Raw genomic sequence first — 22,364 nt, forward strand, 5'->3', positions numbered from 1 at the left:
CGTCGCACCTGCTGGACATGTCCTGTATTTTTTTCTTATCTTTTATCCCTTATTTTTTATTTTTGCTCTGCTTTTAGAAGATTTCCTCTAATTTATCTTCCAACTCTTCTATTGATTTTTTTACTTTCACAATTCTATTTTTAATTATTTTAAAGTTCTTATTCCTCAAAATATTCTTTTTCTAAAATAGCACCTTTTTCTTGTCTTTTACATGCAATATCTTATCTGAATGAATTAAGGATCATTTTCAAATGTTATCCTCCCCTCCTGCTTCTGTTTTCTCTCATTGCTTTTTTTCCTGATTGTTTGTTTCCGTGTCTCTCATATTAGAATCATATCCTAGTAATCCTTGTGTGGCTACTCCTACTAGGCATGGGTGCACTAAAAGCCGATCGGAGGCCGGGTGTGGTGGCTCATGCCTGTAATCCCAGCATTATGGGAGGCCAAGGTGGGTGGATCACCTGGGGTCAGGAGTTTGAGACCAGCCTGACCAATGGTGAAACCCCATCTCTATTAAAACTGCACAAATTAGCCGGGTGTGGTGGCACACACCTATAGTCCCAGCTACTTTGGAGGCTGAGACAGGAGAATTGCCTAAATCCGAGAGATGGAGGTTGCAGTGAGCCGAGATCACACCACAGCACTTCAGCCTGGGCGACAGAGCAGACTCGGTTGGTCTCAAAAAAAAAAAAAAAAAAAAAAAGCTGATTGGAGGAGGAGTGTGTGACTAGTTATTGACCAGGGACTTCACTGTATAATGGCCTGCCTTTGCTCTTCCTAGTGGAGCTGTCATTGGCAATATTTTCAGATCTTTTCTATTGGGCTGGTCAAATTCCCCAGAGAAGACTTCTGATTGTCTGCCTAGGGCATATGTGTCTGTGTATGCGTGTGTATGCACTCACAAGAGTGTGTGTACTTAGCAAATGGTGTTCTAGCCTAGAAAAGGTTAAGAAATATGAAGAGTTTTTGCATTTAGTGTGTAAGCTCAACTCCCCTCTTTTTAGTTTGAACCCTCTGTGTGTCTGTCTCCAGGAAATAAATCTCTTAGATCTTCTGCTAAGATGGGTAGTTGACCTGTTGCATGAAGTGGGGAGGAGATGAGAAGGTCCAGCTGCTTCTTCAGCAACTCTACTTGAAACAGAACTTCCAGAGATAGCTGAGGATGCCCATTCTTGGATCTGTACTTGAAATTAAAAACAAAACAGAACAAAAAAATCAGTCTGCTTCTCAGCTCTCTCTGCAGTTGGCTGAGAATCCAACTTTCTCAGATCTTCTCCCAGCTTCCAAATTTCTGTTGCTGTTGTCTCCATTCTTGTTTGTCTTTGTATGCAATGTCTTTAAAAAAAATTATTGTCATTTGAGCTGTAGCATTGAGCTAAATGCTAATGGTTAATCTGCCATCTTTAATTAAATATCCTAGAGTATCTATTTGCAGTGGAAAAAATACCTGGGTTATTGTTTAATAATGTTATTTTTGAATGTGAGCTTTCATAAAAACGGAACTTTAAGAAAAATGTAATTGTTCTTGTAATTCCTATTTTGTCTGGGAGAAAAAAATGATTGCTAGGCAGTTACCATCAAGGAGCAAAAATTTAAGAAAAACAAATAATGTTTAAAATTTTTTAAAAGCAAAAGAAAAACATTTTTCTTAATCTTAATTTTTTTATTGTTAAAAAACATAGCTTCATTCTTGTTTAATTTGTATCCTGTTAAACTGGCCATTCTGAATCTATGGCCTTTCAGAGGGCTGGCATTGCTATTCTAAAATATACCTGTGCCTCTGAGGTTCCTGTAGGTTAGTTTTTGCTGCTCAGAAAACTGCCATTACTAGCACTGAATTTCAATGACTTCCTGCAGGCAAACACCTGGAGGCAATTACCTGTAGCTGTCTGCCAGCGGACGCAAATATGCTTTAGGATAGGAAAACTAGGTCTGATTTTTAAAAAATGAATCCACCTCCTTTGTGTAATGTTTTACTTGTGTCGGAATAAAATGCTAGCTTATCCAGTCCAGGAATTTATCCATTAACCAATTACATGTTGGTCAATCCACTTTTTCATCACAGAATTTCCAAACATTAGTGATTTTCTATTATCCTTACCAACCTTCTGACGTCAAAGCTCTTTTGCTGTCTTACAGGATATGGGTCAATGACAGTGTGGGAAGAAACAAGAAAAATCAATAACCTACATTTTAATGTGAAATGACAACATGTTTAACAACAGACTTCCCAGGCATGATTCAGGAGAGACTGTGAGAACATGTAAAATACATCATACTTTATATTATGTGGATGCATAAGTAATTGTGATTTTTTTCCATTAATGTACATGTGGACTTGGTAATATTTTAATTTAATTTAGATTGATTTAATTAACTAATTTATTTATTTATTAGTTTCTTTTTTAAGGATGGAGTCTTGATCTGTCACCCAGGCTGGAGTACAGTGGTATGATCACAGCTCACTGCAGCCTTGAGCTCTCGGGCTCAAGCGATCCTCCTGCTTCAGCCTCCTGAGTAGTGGGACTACAAGCACGTGCCACCATATCTGGCTACTTTTTATTGTTAATTTTTCTGTAGAGGCAGGACCTGACTATGTGGCCCAGGCTGGTTTCACATCCTGGTCTCAAGTGATCCTCCTGCATAGGCCTCCCAAAGTGTCGGGATTATAGGAGTGAGCCACTGCACCTGGCCAATATTTTATACACCTAGATATAATCTCTGGAGAAAATCTTGGGGATGACTGCTACTTTAGCTAAGCCACGAATGCTTTGCATTTAAATTTCAATGTAGAATTAGGGCCAAGCGTGGTGATGCATGTCTGTAATCTCAGCTACTTGGGAGGCTGAGGTGTGATGATCCCTTGGGTTTAGGAGTTCAAGATCAGCCTGGGCAACACAGTGAGACCACTGTCTCATATTAAAAATGAAAAAAAAAAGAGATAAATGTAGATTTAAATTGCACTCTTAGAAATATCAGACCATAAAATACTTTTATTTGTACTAAATAATAATGATTTATGGTTTTATAGACTACTGCAGTTAGGGCAGACTATTCAATCATTATGCATGCAAGAAGACCTGTTCCTCTTCAGTGCAAGTTCAAAGTTTCACGTCTTTCTGATTTTATTCTTATTCAGACAAAACTGTAGATGATTACCACACTTTAAAACTTCCTTATTTTCAGTATAACCAAACCATTAGATAAATTTTGATGGAAGTTTCATTTCCTTCCTTCATTCTTCTTTCTGTAATATCTCTCGTTTTTACATTTAGTGAATCGTTTTATTTTAAAAAAATTCTGATTTCTTTCTGCTATTTATAAGTACAGCTTCCTAGAGCCTTTAATTCTTGTTTTATAGATATATCTAACGATTTGGTTCCTCCTAGTATATCTTTCAAATTTCCACTGTACACATTACTAATGCATAAAATTTCTGTTTTATTATACAAGGCCTTCTAAGAGCTCCTGTCAAAAATATTGCTGTAAATAAATCCTGTTTTTTATAGTTTTAGTGTTATAATTAGCTATTGCATTCCCAAAGACTTGATGTTAAATAAAGCAAGGGATATGACCAACAATATGCTGTAAAAATGAAACTATGACTACAGCTTTCTTTAATGACTTAAAATACTATCATATTTTCTTCCAACCTCTACAGAATTTTAGAACCAGAAGGAAACTTAGAGATGATGAGCACTTAACACCTGGATTTCACAGGTGTGAAATAGAGACCTTGACTGGGGAACTTTCTCGGGTCACACAACCAGTTATCCACTTTCAGCTTGGTCTTCTTTAAATCTTCATTTGCCTCCTAAATAAAAGATCTGCTGGCTCGGACTCAGTGTTTGGCCCAGTGTCTCATGTTGAAATAGCCTCCATCTTCAGTCAGGCACAGTCGCTCACGCCTGTAATCCCAGCACTTTTGGGAGGCCGAGGCAGGCAGATCACCTGAGGTCAGGAGTTCAACACCAGCCTGACCAGTGTGGTGAAACCCTGTCTCTACTAAAAATACAAACATTAGCCGGGCGTGGTGGCGCATGCCCGTAATCCCAGCTACCTGGGAGGCTGAGGCAGGAGAATTGCTTGAACCCGAGAGGCGGAGCTTGCAGTGAGCCAGGATGGCGTCATTGCACTCCAGCCTGGGCAACAAGAGCGAAACTTCATCTCTTGCCCCGCCAAAAAAATATAAATAAATAAACAAATAAATAAATGAAATAGCCTCCATCTCCTTCCACCCCCCAGTGGAGTCTCTTCTTATTCAAACTCTGCCTTTCCTTGACGATCAGATGATGCCCCTTGGCTGAAGCATTGCCTGATCTCACTCTCCTCTGAATTCCTGTGAAATTTTATTCACACTTTCAGTGGTTAAGTGGTTAAATACAAATTTTAATCTTTTGCCATTTATAAGGCACACAAAACATCATGATGTATTATGTGTAAAAATGTAAAAATGAGTAAATATATGCCAGGTGAAACTTAATTTAAGGAATGCTAGCTGGCAATAAAAAAGGAAGTACTGATAAATGCTACAATGTGGACATATTTCAAAAATATTGTGCTCAGTGAAAGAAGCCAAGCATACATGTTGTATGAGATCATTTATATGAAATGTCCAAAGGAAAAAGGCAGATAATAAGAGACAGAAACTGCATTACTCATTGTCTATGGCTGGTGATGGAATGGAGAGTGATGGTGTGAAGTTTCTTCTTAGGATGATGGAAATGTTTTAAAATTGGATTCTGTTGATGGTTGCACAACTCCATAAATATAGTAAAATTTATTAAATTGTACACTTAACACAGTTGAATTTTATGATATGTAAATTATATCACAACAAAACAGTTTTTAAAAACATCAGTTTAAGATGATAAACATAAAATGGGACCCAAATAGATTATTTTATACTGGTATAATAAAAGTTTGAAAGTCATAAACTGTTATATGCTCAGTAGCATTGCTTGAAATACACACATTTAAAAATTAGAAAAATTCACCTTCAAAGAAAATTTTGGAATTCATATCTATAGCATGATTCCTTTTTTTTTTTTAACCCCTCAATATTCGTTTGTATGCATCTGTTAAAAGACAACATTAAGTTAATACTTCAGGAGGAAAGAACTGGAGGGGGCTGCCTGGGCAAAGATGTTAAAATTTTCTATCATCTCTTACTTAACTTTTACAATGAGCTTATTACTGTAGTAATTAAAATAAAATCCTCATCAACTCAGTCTTCGAGTTGAGCCAAGCAAAACATCAAGCAGGCAGTAACAGAAACATGAATGTGAAGGATCGAATAGTAAAATTAGTACTGATGGTTAATGGACATGAAGAAAAACTTTGTTCCTTAGAGAGACCTACTTTTCTGGCACCTGCAGAATCACTGATTATTTACATCAGTTATGCACATCGGGCCACCAGCACTGATCTGTCAGACAGAAACCCTGAGCCTGTGAACCAATGCGCTTTCCCTCCGCCTGGATACCAGATAAGGCATGGCCTCAAAAAGATATCCATCCCGCTGGTGCAAAATAGAAATAAAATAAAACGACGGTTTTTATAATTAGTTTCTAACGTTTTTGAGCAGGCGTTTTTGGAGAGCTCCTATGTTTCCAGAACATTCATTTGAGAACATGCATTGTGGAATGTGCCCCCTCCAAGGCCAGGTCACTCAGCGGCGGTTACAGCCGGGCAGGCGCCTTTAGGAGGTGGGTGAGATGGCTGACTAGTACCATCAGTTCTATCACACGAGTTACCAACATTTTCCCACTCCTCCATCCCCCACTGGCTGTGATGCAAAATGGAACACCTGGGCACGCACAGGGAGGATGTCTGTACTGCTGTTGTTCTAGGTTTGTCAGCTGGGGCGGAAATCAAGGAATCCAGGGGCTAACTTGTCCTGCTCCGAGAAGCAAAAGAGCCCACGCCATTGCTGACTGTGGCACTGTGAATTTTGTTATCTTCACTCCCTTTCAGAATGGACGTTTTCCTTGAGAGTGGCCTCAGTAAATCATAGTGAAGCTAATTTGATGTTGGTTATGAGTTGTTGTTGTTAAGAATTAGGCCACTCTTAAGGCTAGTGCGGAAGAACTAGAGATTAAATTAGGAAACCAGGACCCATCCAGAGAACCCATGGCAGCCTATTTCAGAGGAAAATTTTTCAGAGAAAAATTGTAATACACTTCCCAAAGCAGAAGTGGTATAGATAGTTTTTTAAGACCACAATGCTATAAATGCAATCAAAGATTTTAAATTGGAAAAAAACTCCAAAACTGTTCTTTCTCCCCCAAATCCAACTATTTGAAAATATCAAGACACCCTCCTAAATAAGACTTAAGTCAGAAAAGGAATCACATATGCTGTTACGGATTTAAACATTATTAATATATTCAGACATTGGCATAAGGAAAACATTTCTTATCAATATAACAAAAGCTATATTCTGAGAAAGAAAATCATTTTAAGATGTCGGTCAAAGGATACCAAGTTTCAGTTAGGCAGGATGAATAAACTTGGGAGGTCTAAGTTTACAAATGCCATGGAAGCATCAGAAAGTTATCCTATATTGTCTGAAAAGGGAAGGCATGAATAGTCTGCTGCTTGTTTAGCATATCATCAAGAAATAACCACAAAAATGGGGAATCAGCAGCCCTCAGGACTGCCCTGCCTATGGAGTAGTCATTATTTTATTCCTTTACTTACTTAATAAACTTGCTTTCACTTAAAAAAATAAAAGTTTGTGAGGTCTAGTATTGTATAGCATGGTGACTATAGTTAATAAAAGTGTATTGTATATGTAAATATTGCTAAGAGAGTAGATCTTTATTCTCACCACAAAAAATAACTATTGGATATATTCAATAGTTTGATTTAAACATTTCACAATGTACTTACATATCAAAACATTACTTACATTGTACACCATAAATATAATATATACAATTTGTATTTGTCAATTATATCTTAACCAAAAAGAAAAAAAAAAACCTAGTGTTTAACTCAAGAAGCTGATATCACAAGAAAATAAATCCAAGAAAAGGAAGAGGAAATAATTATTAGATATAAAAGTGTAATAATAAATTAGAAGGATAGAAAAAGTGATAAATATAAAAGACTATTACTTAAACTGTCCAATAAAATTAATAAATATTTACCAAGGGCCAGGTACGGTGGCTCATGCCTGTAATCCCAGCACTTTGGGAGGCCAAGGTGGGAGGATCACAAGGTTAAGAGATTGAGACTATCCTGGCCAACGTGGAGAAACCCTGTCTCTACTAAAAATATAAAAATTAGCTGGGTGTGGTGGTGCATGCCTGAGGTCCCAGCTACTTGGGAGGCTGAGGCAGGAGAATCACTTGAACCCCAGAGGCGGAGGTTGCAGTGAGCCGAGATCGCGCCACTGCACTCCAGCCTGGCGACAGAGTGAGACTCCACCTCAAAAAAAAAAAAAAAAAAAAATCTACCAAGTTTGATTAAGAAAACCAAAACAAAACCATAAAGACCTAAAATTAGGAACGATAATGTTGAACCACAGATTAAAAGGAAATTTAATGAGAATGTAGAAGACAGTATTCTCTTAGTTTTTTTTTTTCCGAAATTATGTTGATGCATCCTAAGGGATGATCTATGCCAGAATGGCATGCAAATAAAATATTGGGACACTTATTTTTATGTTTCTTATTTTAAAAATGGAAAACAATCTGTCCAGATACTGAAACTACTGTTTCACAGTGGACCCCTACTCAGTTCCTAGGCCAGGCCTGTGTTCTCTCCTTGGTAGCAGAGGGAAGGGGAGGGTTTCACCATCCTAAGGAGCTGATGTTTATGCTCTTGGTTCTTTAGTTTGTTGGGACATATATACTTAGCTAAATAGAATGCAGAATCGATTATTTAAAATAATAGAATGTTTAAAATTAGCCAGGCATGGTGGCACACACCTGTAATCCCAGCTACTTTGGGAGGCTGAGGCAGGAGAATCGCTTGAACCCAGGAGGTGGAGGTTGCAGTGAGCCCAGATCACACCACTGCACTCCAGCCTGGGCCACAGAACGAGACTCCACCTCAAAAAAAAAAAAAAAAAAAGAAAAGAAAAGAAAGAAAAGGAAAAGAATGTTTACAATTCCCTGAAATGAGATGAGGAATTATCATGAATATATTTTCCACGGAGATTCCCTAGCTGTGTTGTCAAACTATTTAAAAGAATGTTTTCCCCCTAGACAAATGATCTTCAAACTGGGCTAAATAGAGACTAATAGGCTAAAAGGTGTACAATGTGGGTAGTTTAAAGGTCTCAATATACATGGCACAACTGGTATATACTCTTCCCTTCTATAACGCAGGCTCTCTTTTTCCTTAGCTCATCTTTCAAAGTAAATCTTTTCCCATTTTAAAAAAGAAAGTTGAATTTGTCAGGATGTTGTGGGAAACCAGCCACTCCACAAAGTCACTGTTTCTCTTTACAATGCATTCCCTTGGCCCCACAGAGCCTGGCAGATAGAGAGCCTGGAAAGGTTCAGCGAACAGCATCGCTGATCATCATGAAAGATTTGCTCCTCACCGCTCCTAGATTTTACCATAGTGGTATCTGGCCCCATAATGTGAGGTGACGCCACAGAACTAAGCTAAGGGAGTTCTGAAAATATTGTTTTCTTGGAGCCTTCCTTTTATGATTAATCCACGGATCAATAAAAGTCCAAAAGTTTTCTAGTATTTCACTCTGTTCTACGTATTTCTTTTTAAAGATACAGAGGTGTATTGGAAGCAGAGTCTTTTGCCCTTGGTGGATCATCCTGAAACCTGACATTTCCAAGAGGGGAATCAATGACAGTTGTCTTTTACAACTTCTTCTTTTACTTCTCAAAAGGATTGGCAAAAAGTGCATTGCTCTCCGAGGGAGAGTTTGCACCCGCAAAGCAAAGGGAGCATTGGTAAAACACACTGATGCCACAAATGACCGTCTTTTTTTCACATTTAAATGTAAGCAGTTTTCTTCAGCTACTTTCAATTCTCCTCCCAAGGATGTGCCATTGACTGGGAAGAAAAACATCTTCAAGGAACAAGCAGTGCAGATTGGTGATACCATTTGCTTTAAAAGTAACTGGGGTCCAAATGTTTCAAATGATAGTAATTTTTTTTTTAGATTTGGTATGTATTATTCAATTATTGGTTAAAATATATTTTATCAAGTCAGATTTTAAAAATATCTTGTTCATTTTCTAAATTGTTTACATTTTCTACCTATTATTAAATATTTTATGTTATGTAATAGCTGCTAGAACAGTTATTTTTTAGCGGTGTATAAAACCTTTCGTTGATTACAGAAAATGTTTGCTAATAATGCAAACAAAATTAAGGAAGCAATTTTTGGGTTTGTAAATATGATTTTTAGTTAACTATTTCAAAAAGCCAAATACCAAAATTCAATACATAAGATGCACACACATATAATAAATATCATGTTTTTATCACATTCCTCCCTTCATAACATCACTTTATCTATATGTTACATTTTCTTTTTAGAAATTAAGATATAAGAAACAGTATATAGATCTACTCTTGCTTTTTAACTTGTAAAGTGGATAATTTCATTATATTGAATCTACACAATTTTAATCTTAATCACCTTTAGTAAACTGTGTTGCAAAATGTGCTCCATAATTTATTTTGCAGTGTTTTCATCACATTCCTTGAAATATTAACATGTTTATATACATGTTATTTATAATACTTGTAAATCAACATTGACACTCACTTGAACTGAAAAATGCAGTGAGTGATTTTCTGATGCAAACTAAATCTCTATCAGTTGATAGATTTCAAAATGAGAAATAGCTTTGTTAATTAGGTTTCATAGCAGACATTTTCCATAAATTGAATGCTCTAAAGCTATAGCTTTCAATAAATTGGTTCCATTATTAGTTGTAAATATATAAAAATACATATTTAAAGCATTTAATAAGGTAAAAGGGATCATAATAAATATATTCCATTAGAAAATTTTTGATATAAAAAGTAATTTGATTTTCTCAACTCCTTTTTAAGAATAAGCTTTTATTTGGAGTATAACATACAGAAAGAGTCCATAGGTTATGAATGTAGAGTTCACTGAATTATCACTCAGTGAACTCATGTGCGTATCCACCACACAGGTAAAAACATAAAAGAAACACTACTAGCATCTCAAAAGCCTTTCTCATATCTCTTCTTAATCTGCCAATTCTTTTTCATATATTGATTTGAACAAGTTATTGCTAAGTGAAAACTAGATTCAAAGCAAAACAATATATACAACAAGAATAATAGCTAATAGGTATGTTAGATTAGATTATTCCACAAACATTCACTCCCCTATCTCACACATCCATGGTAAGAATATTCATCAGCCCATTGATGCTGGGCATGGTCTCTGACTTTCTTTGGCCAGTGGCTGTGTGCTCATTCTAAGAAGTTTAGGCTTTAAGATGTACTGTGTGCTTTGACCCCTGACACAAGGAGTGTATGCCTCAGGGAGCCACTGCTACTTCATCCTGGACCCCAGAATAAGAAACACAGATCACGCCTGTAATCCCAGCACTTTGGGAGGCCGAGGTGGGTGGATCACGAGGTCAGGAGGTCGAGACCATCCTGGCTAATACGATGTAACCCCGTCTCTACTAAAAATACAAAAAAATTAGCCAGGCGTGGTGGCGGGCGCCTGTAGTCCCAGCTACTCGGGAGGCTGAGGCAGGAGAATGGCGTGAACCCGGGAGGCGGAGCTTGCAGTGAGCTGAAATCACGCCACTGCACTCCAGCCTGGGCGACAGAGTGAGACTCTGTCTCAAAAAAAAAAAACCACACAGAATAGGCTGGCACTGACTTGCAGCCGAACCCAGGTTTGCCCCAGTTCACCTGCATACTTGCTAGAGAGAAAAATAACTGCTTTTTTTCTTACATGCCACTGAGATTCTGTTGGTTGGTTACACAGAAAAGGCTGACTCATATAATAATCCTTTGATAAATCTCAATGAAGCCTAAGTGAACAAACTCTAACCACTGGGGAGCACATTCATTCTTTGTTTTTGTCACAATTGAAGAATGAATTAGAAGTTTCAAAAGATAGATTATTAGAACTAATTTCATCAGTCAGTAACTTCTCAGCAAATAACCCAGAAGTGGGTAAATACATTGAGCAGCCACAGAACTCCCATTTCTGTCTATTTGTATGAACAAGGTTTCTCAGGGCTTACATCTAGAAACATAAAAGATATGAAAAGAATTGATGTGAGCCCTGTCTCATTCAAATCATGAACAATATTTATCTAGGGGCAAATGAAAATAACCTGACCCCATTGATCTCATTAAGAGCTTTCTTTTTGATAATTTAAAAATTGTTGTTTAATGATTATCTATGAAAATCCGTAATGTAGTTACGTTGTTTTGACTAATTATGTACTACTGACAGTCGCAATGATAGCTCTCTCTGAGAGGCAATTAACACTTAGAGCCTCATGTTCACAGGTAATTAAAAAATTAATCTTTCAATTTATATGCATATTTTTATCATAGAAAATATTGATGATTAACAGAGTTTCAAAAATAAATATATACTAAATACATTCTTGGGAATGGGGGCTTGAAGTGGAATAGGAATAAAAGTCCAGGAAGAAAAAGGGATAAATTACAATTTCCCATTGTTAGATAAAATCTGATACATACATTTTTAAGAATGGACAGTGTGGGTGTCAAATTGCTATGGTATTGGAATGTCATTGAGTATGATGGGACTTAAGTTTTATTTTTTTAATGTCTGTGGTTATCAAATTCCACAAATTACATCTTTGCAAACTTGTAATTTTTTGATAACAATTATGAGATGGCCACCTAAAAAAATCAATGAAGAATACATAGAATTTCATTTCCTCTTGCAGGATGGCTGGGATTTAAATTTGAAGAAAAATTTTAAGCTATTTTAATTTGTTTACTGATTTAAGCTATTGGTGAGTGATGTATGTGTCCTGTATAGAGAGACTTGTGTCCCAAATTAGCTGATCATTTCTGTGAAGGTAAATGGCTGTCAGTTGTATCAACCCAGCCAACACTGAAAAAATATTAGCACGAACTGCCACTCAAAAGTAAAAGTGATATGCTTTTACAAGATACTAGAAAATAATTGGCTTTTTAAACAAACTTCTGCAATGGAGACAGCATTTTGAGAATAATTGTTTGGAAATGTTTCCATCATTATGTGATTTTTATTGCTGAAAACAATGTTTGCCACTTACAAAATTTCTTAAATCTGCCTACTCTAAAAACAGGACTACAAAATATATAACCTGCTTTGTAACCTGTGTACAGTCCCAGTGGTATTTAAACTCATTTGCTAAAAATTTAAAAATTCAACAGCTTCTGATTGACATCAGGAAAAGCAAATATTTTCTAATATTTCAACCAATATCTACATGATTAGTAAATGGGACTGAAAAGAATGCACATGATGACTTAGTAAGACTGCCAACGATGAACTTACTTTTTCCAATTTGGACCTATGTGTATTTCTGAGGTATCTTTAGAGCTAGGGTAACTTTTTAAAACAAATACCAAAAGAAATTGAATTTGGAAAAATATCTTTGATCACTATGTCACAAATTATTAAACCAAGATTTAAAAAAATAATAAAACCTATTTAATGACATAATTCTTACTAAAATATTAATATTAAGACTATTATAGAGAAGCAACAAGTTTTTTATTTCATGATTGAACTAAATATAAATTATTTTTAAATAGTTTATTTCATCTTTATCTTATCTTTAAAATTCTTCGATTTACAAGAGTGTTTTATATTTTATGTAATCCATGAGTCTAGTAGTAAATACATGCAATTATTAAATAAGTAAATTGGGGTGCCTACTCAAGCATTTTTAACTGATTGGAGGCAAGAACAAAACGTTGGGAGCTACTTCTCTATAAAACTTTATGCAACTGAGTGAGAATATCTTGATGAAATAGATTGTCTGCCTGGAATATATAAATAACCAAAATTGGCTCAAAATGTAGAAGATTCACCATGAATAAAATTGAAAAAGATGATAATTATCCCTTCAAATTTGCCAAAACCAGATGATTTTATGGATGTTATTTTAGACTCTGAAATTATAGATTTCTTTTTCAATTTAAAATGTCCTAGAGAATAAAGATGGAAATCTTCCCAGTTTATTTTAACCTCATACCAAAACCTGATAAAATTATCACAATGAAAGAAAACTATAGCTAAATTTCACTTATGATTATAGAGAATTGAAAAATCCTAAATAAAATCACCAACCCAGACGTATTAAAAGAGCAATAAATTACCCCCATACTAGAGTTTATTCTTGGAATCAAGAAGTATAAAGAAATCTATTAATGTAATAGATACAAATGGCTTTTAAAAAGATAGTATCGATAGATATCTTCCAAAAGTACCTAATTTAGTTTAACAACCATGTTTGACAGAGTATTTAAGGAAACTGGAAAGAATATTCCTTCAACATTTCTATATACATAGATAAATACATACATATCAAAATGGACCTCTCAGTCTCTCTCTCAGAGGTATTCCATTGGAAATCATAAATACTTGGTGTAAACAGTTACTACTATTTTGTGAATCTTGGCCAATATAATGGGAAAAGCTAAATAAGTTTCAAAATACACAAATAAAGAAGTATCAATGTTTGCAGTTGATTTCTTTAAATAGGCAATTTCAGTAAAATGGCCATTTACAAATCATACAGACATTAATTTTAAAACAGTTTTCTAACAACTAATATCAACTGCCTAGACATATACTTCATTAGGAATGCCTAAAATCCATTAGAAATCATTAACATTTTCTGAGGGACATAGACAACTGCAAAAAAATGATGCTGCAGATGAGACTTAGTATTGTTATCAGTTCTGCTAAATTAATTATAAGTTGTCAGAATTTTAGTGAGGTTTTTTTTTAAAAACCATGTAACAGTGATTTCAAATTTCAACTAGAAAAATAAACATACTGCAATAACTAAATTTTTGAAAACTAAGAATGAGAAGAGATTTGCACTAATGGTTTTCAAAATATATTATCAAAATACAACCAATTAAAACAATGGTACTGGAATAGATAGAACAATGAAACAGCACAAAAATCTTAGGAGGATTTCAAGCATACTTAAGAATTTATGCTAAAGTGACTTTTAATAACAATGAGAAAATATATATATATTACTTAACAATGGTGCTGGAACAGTTGGCCTGCTTTGAAAAAGTAGGACAAATTTTCCACCCTATACCATAATCTAAAATAAATTCCAGATAGATTAAATCTTTTTTCTTTCTTTCTTCATTTTTTTTTTTTGTTCGCCCAGGCTGGAGCGCAGTGGCACAATCACAGCTCGCCACAGCCTCAACCTCCTGGGCTCAGATGATCCTCTCTCCTCAGCCTCCCAAGTAGCTGGAACTGCAGGCAGATGACACCATGCTTGGCTAATTTTTTAAATTTTTCGTAGAGACAGATTCTCCCTGTGTTGCCCAGGCTGGTCTTGAACTCCCAGCCTCAAGCAATCCTCCTACCTTGGCCTCCCAAAATGCTGGGATTACAGGCATGAGCCACTGCGCCTAGCCTCAAGATTAAATATTTTGAATACAGAAAATGAATTATGTTTATAATCAAGAATTCTCGAGCCGGGCGTGGTGGCTCACGCCTGTAATTCCAACACTTTGGGAGGCCGAGGTGGGCGGATCATGAGGTCAGGAAATCGAGACCATCCTGGAGAACATGGTTGAAACCCCATCTCTACTAAAAATGCAAAAAAATTAGCCAGGCGTGGTGGCGGGCACCTGTAGTCCCAGCTACTCGGGAGGCTGAGGCAGGAGAATGGCGTGAGCCCAGGAGGTGGAGCAAAAAAAAAAAAAAAAGAATTCTCTAAGCCTCAAACAAGGGTTGGATATAGATTTTGTGGGAACCAAGCTTAATCAATTTTAGAATTTTCATTAAACGAAGTAATGTAAAAATGTAAATGCAAAATTAGAAACGAAACTGAATATCTGCTTAGAATGAGAAAACAAAGCTGATAAATATCATAGACATCACAAAATCCCAGAAAAATAACACAGCATTTTTATTAACATACTCTACAATATTTTCTTCTACTTTTTTGGGCTGTATATTTGACTGCTTCCTCCTATGACAATGATTTTGTAATATCATTTTCTACAGAGAAAAATAAAAATATACACCAGTCCTTTTTGTCATGGTTCATCAAAGCACGTTCTTTAAATTGATAGACTGGAAACCTTTCTTACAGCTTCACAACTCATAATAGATAATATGATGTAAATTTTTAGTGTTGCTGCTGAATTGGGAAAACCTCTAACAAGTTTCTTCATATATGAAGTGGAAGACCTTGGGGCATTTCAAGTTCTCCTCTATAAAGTCTAACCTTAAGACATTCTTTGAATTGGTTACATTAATTTAACAAACTGTCCTTGGTGGTATTGTAATGTTGTATTTTTTTACATTATTTGTATTTATCTTTCTTGATGTTTGTATTTCCTGACAAATTAGTGAAAAATATATTTTTTTTCAGTTTGTTACACTCCTCTTTATTAACTGGAAAATCAAACAATTCTATGGTGTATTCCCCACTTATATTTGAAATTTATCTCTTTATTTTAATGAATTCTGTTTTCAGTATTGGGTGAGGGTTTTTGGCTATATTTTGCTTCTAAATGTCAGAATTGTTTCTACTGACATATTGAAATACATAGCACATACTTTTATTGTATGGACACATACACAATTATATATATTGCATTATCAAGTTGGAATTATTTTTGTGCATTAACAGGAGAAAATTTCTGTTATGACTAGGCATTGATGAAAACCAAACCCTATGCTTATAATTTTGCAGACTAGCTCCCAGGTCTGTACATTTTCAGCATATTGTACCTATTCCTGGAAGTCATTGCTACAGAGACAGCTAGAAAGAACTAAATTATACTCAGAAATGAGAGCAAACCACGTACATGCATCCTACTAAACTAAATGTATCTTAAGTTCAATTTCCCTTAGTTAGACCTCTAACTGCCTTTAGTCTCTGATGTCATTTAACATGAAGTTCAGTGTAATGGACTGGAAGTAAAAGTGAAAAGAAACTAAATGTTGTTAAAGTATCTGACTTTAGGAAGATTTATGACCAGAATAACACATGACTAGGACCCCTTCCAGAGCCTTGAAAATGGCCCATGTAAGTGAGGATCCCTGGAACCTAAAGTTTATGGTAACTCTTTCTCTGATATGTAAAGGCAAGCTGGTAAAGAAAATATTGATCAGTTAAATAAGATAAGCGCTATAAACAATGGTAACCCAAGTATGCCATTTACAGTTAAGAGGCAAATGACAAATGTGGGAAGTGACAAATACACACACACCCACACACATATACGTACACATACACGTGAGTGTGGCAAATACATAAATATACATGACTTTTTAGTACATAAGTGGCAAATAAATATACATGGCATATATATGCTATGTATACATATCAAATATATAAACATTTTAGAAGATCTTCTGGTATCACAATGAAATACAATTATTTACTGTTACTTATTTTAAAATAGAAGTGCTAAGATCTGGTTGCCTTTAAAATTTAAAATTACCTGAGAAATTACTAATATGCATTTTTTCTAAGCAACATGGATAAAGTAATAGATAAACCCTACTATAATTGTGTTTGAACATATTGTCCAAAAGTGGTGTATAGATAATGCTGACATTTCCAAATGATCATCTCGAAATTTAGCCAGTGTCATATAGACAATAACATACCAAAAGAGAAGGGGAAATTAACAAAGTCACGGAGAACGAATAATAGAAAATGCATTTTAGGGTTGGGCACAGTGGTGCATGTCTCTAATTCTAGCATTTTGGGAGGCCGAGGTAGGTGGATCACTTGCGGTCAGGAGTTTGAGACCAGTCTGGCCAACATGGTGAAACCCCGTCTCTACTAAAAACACAAAAATTAGCCGGGCATGGTGGTGCACACCTGTAATCCCAACTACTCAGGAGGCTGAGGCAGGAGAATCACTTGAACCTGGGAGGTGGAGGTTGCAGTGAGCCAAGATCACACCACTGCACTCCAGTCTGGGCGATAAGAGCAAGACTCTGTCTCGGAAAAAAAGAAAAAAAAGAAAAAATGCATTTTAGGAAGATGCAGAAAAAAGTCATCAGACATAGAGAATTGAAGGAAGTGGAACAGATGTACACCAACCAAACTAATCACTCTGCTGGTCCCAGCTTGGCCAAGAGGTGTCATATATGACATCAGAATGAGGGCCAGGCCTAACCAAGTGCGGTGATCTGTGTAATAAAGAATCCCATACAAAAACCTAAAAACAAATTTTGGGAAAAGATAGGCCCTGAACTGGGGTGAATGGTAGCATGCAGATAATTCTTTTCTTTTTTTTCATTGCTGTTTAAGTCGCTCCTTTTCTCAATATTTACTTTATGTAAATCCTGATTCCTCCCTGGATTAAGTCTTTCTACTACATATCATTTGGTATTGTAGGGAGAACAAATGCTGCAATTGTAACATTTGGAGTATGCTTTTGTCATATTTCATTGTCTATCATTTCTTCTGATTTGAGGATGCTGATAATATTACCTTTTCCCACAAGTAGTTGTAATGTTCAAAGGAAGAAAAATGCCAGCCAAGTTATCCTTGCTTAATTCAATTAGTTCCTTCTATTCAACAGGTACACGCTGAGGCCAAGAAGTATCATGTTCTTTGCTGGTTTCTGGGGATACCTAGAGTAGGTCTCCCTGGCCATGTGATAGTTACATACACTAATCACAACACCGTATGATAGGAACTATAACGGAGGTATCTAATCAATTATGTGGCAAATCAGATGAGAAAAGTGTTGATTCTCCCCAAAGGGACATAGTTGAGCTGAGTGGAAAGAATAAGACATCATATGTCCACTGTGGAGGAGAAGGGGGCAAGCAGGAAGTGAAAATATCAGAAAAACATAGAGAAGTGCCTGATCACAGTGCACTCAGGGATGGATCTGGTGTGGACAAAGCAAAAGGGCCCCCATTCAGGGCTAATCTCACTGTCCTCTGGAGTGGTCTTTCTCTCAACTCCTAGAAAAACTAAAAGCACAGAGAAGCCACTTTCAGAGAAACAGTGGAGGCCAGAAAACAGCGCTTCGTTCTCAGAAGGAAATGTATTACACTGGCTTCTTTTCTCCTAGGAAGAGGCGAGCAAGGGAAAGAGGAAGATCTCTGTTGTTCTCTGACTGAAACCTGCTAGGGCTTTTCTTTGCCTTCTAAATATACTTCAGCCTCCTGAACAGCACATACAAATCTCTTCGTAATATGAAACTAGCGTAGTATCTATTTGCTATTTTTCCAGGTTTATTATGGCACAAGAATCATCGTTTCAAGAACTTCTTGGCAGAATCTGAGGTAAAAAAAATAAAATAAAACTTTTATAGTTGAAGACGCTTGCCTTTAGTAAAAACACCAAATTCAAGATTAACACGTTATAAAACCATGGTTTTTGCAAGTTGAGGCACTTGAACACTGCAGACTTGTGAAATGACTGAAATGGGGAAGAGCCAGGACAACACCCCTCATTTCGCCCTCTCCAGAGGCAAGAAGGCGGTGGACTGGGAACTCCTAACTCTGAACATACCAAGTGCAGATGAGAGCCCTGTTGCCGAGGCAGGTCCTTTGGCCTCTGAAAAGAGAAGCATTGGGGTGCATGTTAACAAAAGACTAATTTTTATTGGGTTGTTAGCTTGGAGGATGAGAAACATTAAAAGACTGGCAAGAAACAGGTCAAGGAAAATACAATTTGGTAGAGAGCTGAAGAGGTAAGCTCTGACTTTAGCCCTGGCAGCAATCTGAATGTGGTCAAAGAAGCAGTGACTCTGCAGAGCTCTCACCACAGAGATGACAACCTTCAGCAAAGATGGAAGTTAGAACAGCTGCTTCCTACTCTGAGGGGACAAACAGCCACGTGCACTGAAGGACACATACAAAGTCCTCTGAAACATGAGTAATGTGTGAAAGTGTGTGTGGTGTATGAAAGATTTTGTTTCTTTTCTTTTTCTTTTTTTTTTTTTTTTCTGAGATGGAGTCTTGCTCTGTCGCCCAGGCTGGAGTGCAGTGGTGCGATCCCGGTTCAGTGCAACCTCCACCTCCCGGGTTCAAGCGATTCTCCTGCCTCAGCCTCCCGAGTAGCTGGGATTACAGGCGTGCACCACCACGACCAGCTAATTTTTAAATTTGTTTTAGTAGAGACGGGGTTTCACCATGTTGGTCAGGCTGGTCTCAAACTCCTGACCTCAGGTAACCCACCAGCCTAGGCCTCCCAAACTGTTGGGATTACAGGCATGAGCCACCACTCCCAGCCTTGTTTCATTTTTATAATAATAAGCTAGATGCCAAAAATGCATGCTCAAGTCAATGACTTTCTCGATAAGTCAATGCTGGGGCCACTGTTGGGGCCACACATCCCACATCATCTTCATCATCATCTCTAGAACTCACAAGTGAGCTCGTCATCACTCCATCAGTGCTAATCCTTGGGGGGACATTCTCATTCCCATCACAGCAAACAGGTCCACAGTCTACACAGTAACTTGGACCAGAAACCCAGAAGTCATTCTAGATATCTCTTTGTGTCTTTCCTTTAACATACAGATTACAGTTTACATCTATATCTTTGTTTACCTCTTTCTGTAAAAAATTGATATAGCTACTCCATCATCAGAGTGTAAGCTCATTGAGAAAAAGCCTTAATCCCATTTCTGTATGTCTAAGACTTCATGCACTATCTTGAACACAAAACATGTTTGTGAGCTGAAATAATACTTTTGCACCCAAAAAGGTTTAATTATATACCACACAATGTATGTAAGCATTCAGGCATTTTCATGTTGTTGTATTTTTTTTATAAAGCTCAAAGATTTTAAATGTTCGTAGTCAAAGATCAACACTCCTGTCCTATATAGGATGGTTTGTTCCCTAATGGCTATGCAGAGTAAAAAGTTCTATTGGACTCCCCTGTGACACTGGCAGGTCAGATATTTTCACTCACTGGCAGTAACACCTCAAAGTGTGATTCAGGCCTGAGGATGGTCCCTTTCTAGTTGGGAGGTGTTCAGGCCATCCATATTCTTAAACAGGCTCACTCAATAATTACACAGCACTATGTATCTGAAGGCAAAAAATTAATAACTCTTCTAATTAGTGCAAAGAGAATTGTTTCTAGATTTATCCACCAAATGTTATTCCATTACACATAAATAAATCATGATTTTCATCCTTAAGAGTCTTCTATTCTAAAAATAGAAAAGACTTGACACACCTAGAGATAGATAAGAATGTAGACAAGCAGAATGAGTATTTCTGACTTCATTCCAATGGAAACATTCCAAACTAAATTAAGAAATTTCTAGCTCTCTACTCTCTTCTTTCTTAAAGCTTCCTCCCTATCTTTTTTTTTTTTTAAGAAAGAAAGAATTATTTATTTTGATTTTACCTTTTGATGAATCCTATTCTCCCAACATTCTTTTTCTTTCATTACTGTCATGGCAGTAGGAGATTAAGGGAAATCTCTCAATGCAAATGATGGTGTGGAAATTTTCCATCTAATTATGACATTTTTTTTAAAGGTTCTTTATCACTTAGAACCATCCTGCATTTTAATTTTTTTTTGGCTTCGTCCCTATTCACATGTCCCCTTTAATCAAACTTTTTTGAGAAATTGAAACCACTACTTTTCACTACAGAATCACTTTATTGTATTTGGTATGAGTGGTTGATCTTTGCTTGTGAATTTCTTGGGCCGAGCTTCATGTGTTGAGCATAGTTTATGCACTGGGCTCCTGAAACATGAAAACATCTTCCCTCTCACACTATGTCAAGGCTTGGCTGCCATCTTTCTGTAAGGTTAGCTGTAGACAACTGCTTATTTAAAGGTAAATGTCCAACAGGGTCTTTGCTTGATTGTTTATGATTGATTAATTTCCACTTAATCATTGAAAGCAGAACCAGCTGCTTAAGACTGTGACAAAATGGTGTTTTGCTCACTTTCTAATGAGTCCAATGTAGTTATTTCTTTTTTTTGATGAGGTAAAACGTCCCTGATAAAATTGATTTGTAACATGCATTTATTGCTTTGTTTTCTCTTGAATGCCTCATTTATCTCAGTGGTAGTATAAATGGGAAATACATGGAGACCCATTGTCTAACAACTTATGGTGCTCTGAGGGTGAGGCTTAGTACCAATGAACAGAGACCCACAGGTGGCTTCTTCAGAAAGAGAGAAAATGATTTGCCTTTTAGATTTGCTCAGCTTGCATTTCATTTATTCTGTAAAGAGCCAACAATGACACATACACTTTGGTTCAAAGTTAATTTATGCCCTTTGTTGTTAAAAATGACACAGTATCTGTTCTGTTTACCAGGGGGCTGTCGAACAAGGCTGGCCGGTTTTCTTTGAATTCCAGTATTTTCATGCTATGGGGAATTAGGTGTTTAGCTCAGAGTCATGTTTGCCCAATGCCCCACTGTCAAGACTGGGCATCCCCGGACACTCCAACAAACATCTGGTCTGAGGATGCAGTTCTGTTAAAAATAGCAACAACAACAATCTGAGGAGTAGCCGGTGTTGCAATTCTGCTTTCATGTTTGCTGATTGTCTCAGTTGGTGTTCTCTAGAGCACTTGAGACAAAGACATAGAAGGTAGTTTGCTGGGTTGACCCAGGAAATACACATGAGGGCATGGAGAAAGGGAGGAATGGCAGTGGGGAAGGAGGAAAGAGAGGAGTCATGCCCTGGGTAGCTAGGGCATTTGTCCCCCCACCCCCACCCCGAGGGTCTTACATCCCCAGCAGTCCCGCTGCCTCGCATGCTGGCTGGGCAAGCTGGCATGACTTGGGCACTTGAGAAAAACCCAGGCAGGGCTGCTGAGGGAGAAGTTACCAGGTGCTCAGAAATTGACCTCTGCCAATGCAGAAGTGAGCTCAGGTGCAGTGGACATAGAGCATCTGCTATACTAATGCATGAAGCTTCCTTGCAGAAACCTGGGTAAGCCTTGTTCTTAGGGCAACTGCTTTGAACACACTGCAAATTGGATGTTAGTTTTACTGGCGTTCTCATCTGAGAAATGTCTGCCCTGTCTGGAAGAGAATGGCATTGCATCCCAGGCAAATTACCAACCGTGATGAGTAGCAGTGTGGTCTTGTGGTGAAGAACACAGGCTCAGGGGCCTAACTGCCTGAGTGTGAATGCTGACTTTAACACTTACTACCTGTGTGATACTGAGCCAGTTACTGAATATCT

At 36.9% G+C, this 22,364-nt stretch overlaps 1 long non-coding RNA gene across 1 annotated transcript in view; it reads left to right on the forward strand.

Moving 5' to 3' along the window:
• LOC129473704 (uncharacterized) overlaps window positions 1-22,364 on the forward strand; it is a 38,417-nt gene that overhangs the window by 7,141 nt on the left and 8,912 nt on the right. Inside the window, exons 2-3 of the long non-coding RNA XR_010119192.1 lie at window positions 3,662-3,720; window positions 18,423-18,475. This is a non-coding gene — a long non-coding RNA (uncharacterized lncRNA). The remainder of the gene's footprint in view (window positions 1-3,661; window positions 3,721-18,422; window positions 18,476-22,364) is intronic.

The sequence above is a fragment of the Symphalangus syndactylus genome, chromosome 23 (assembly GCF_028878055.3).
Source record: "Symphalangus syndactylus isolate Jambi chromosome 23, NHGRI_mSymSyn1-v2.1_pri, whole genome shotgun sequence".
NCBI lineage: Eukaryota > Metazoa > Chordata > Mammalia > Primates > Hylobatidae > Symphalangus > Symphalangus syndactylus.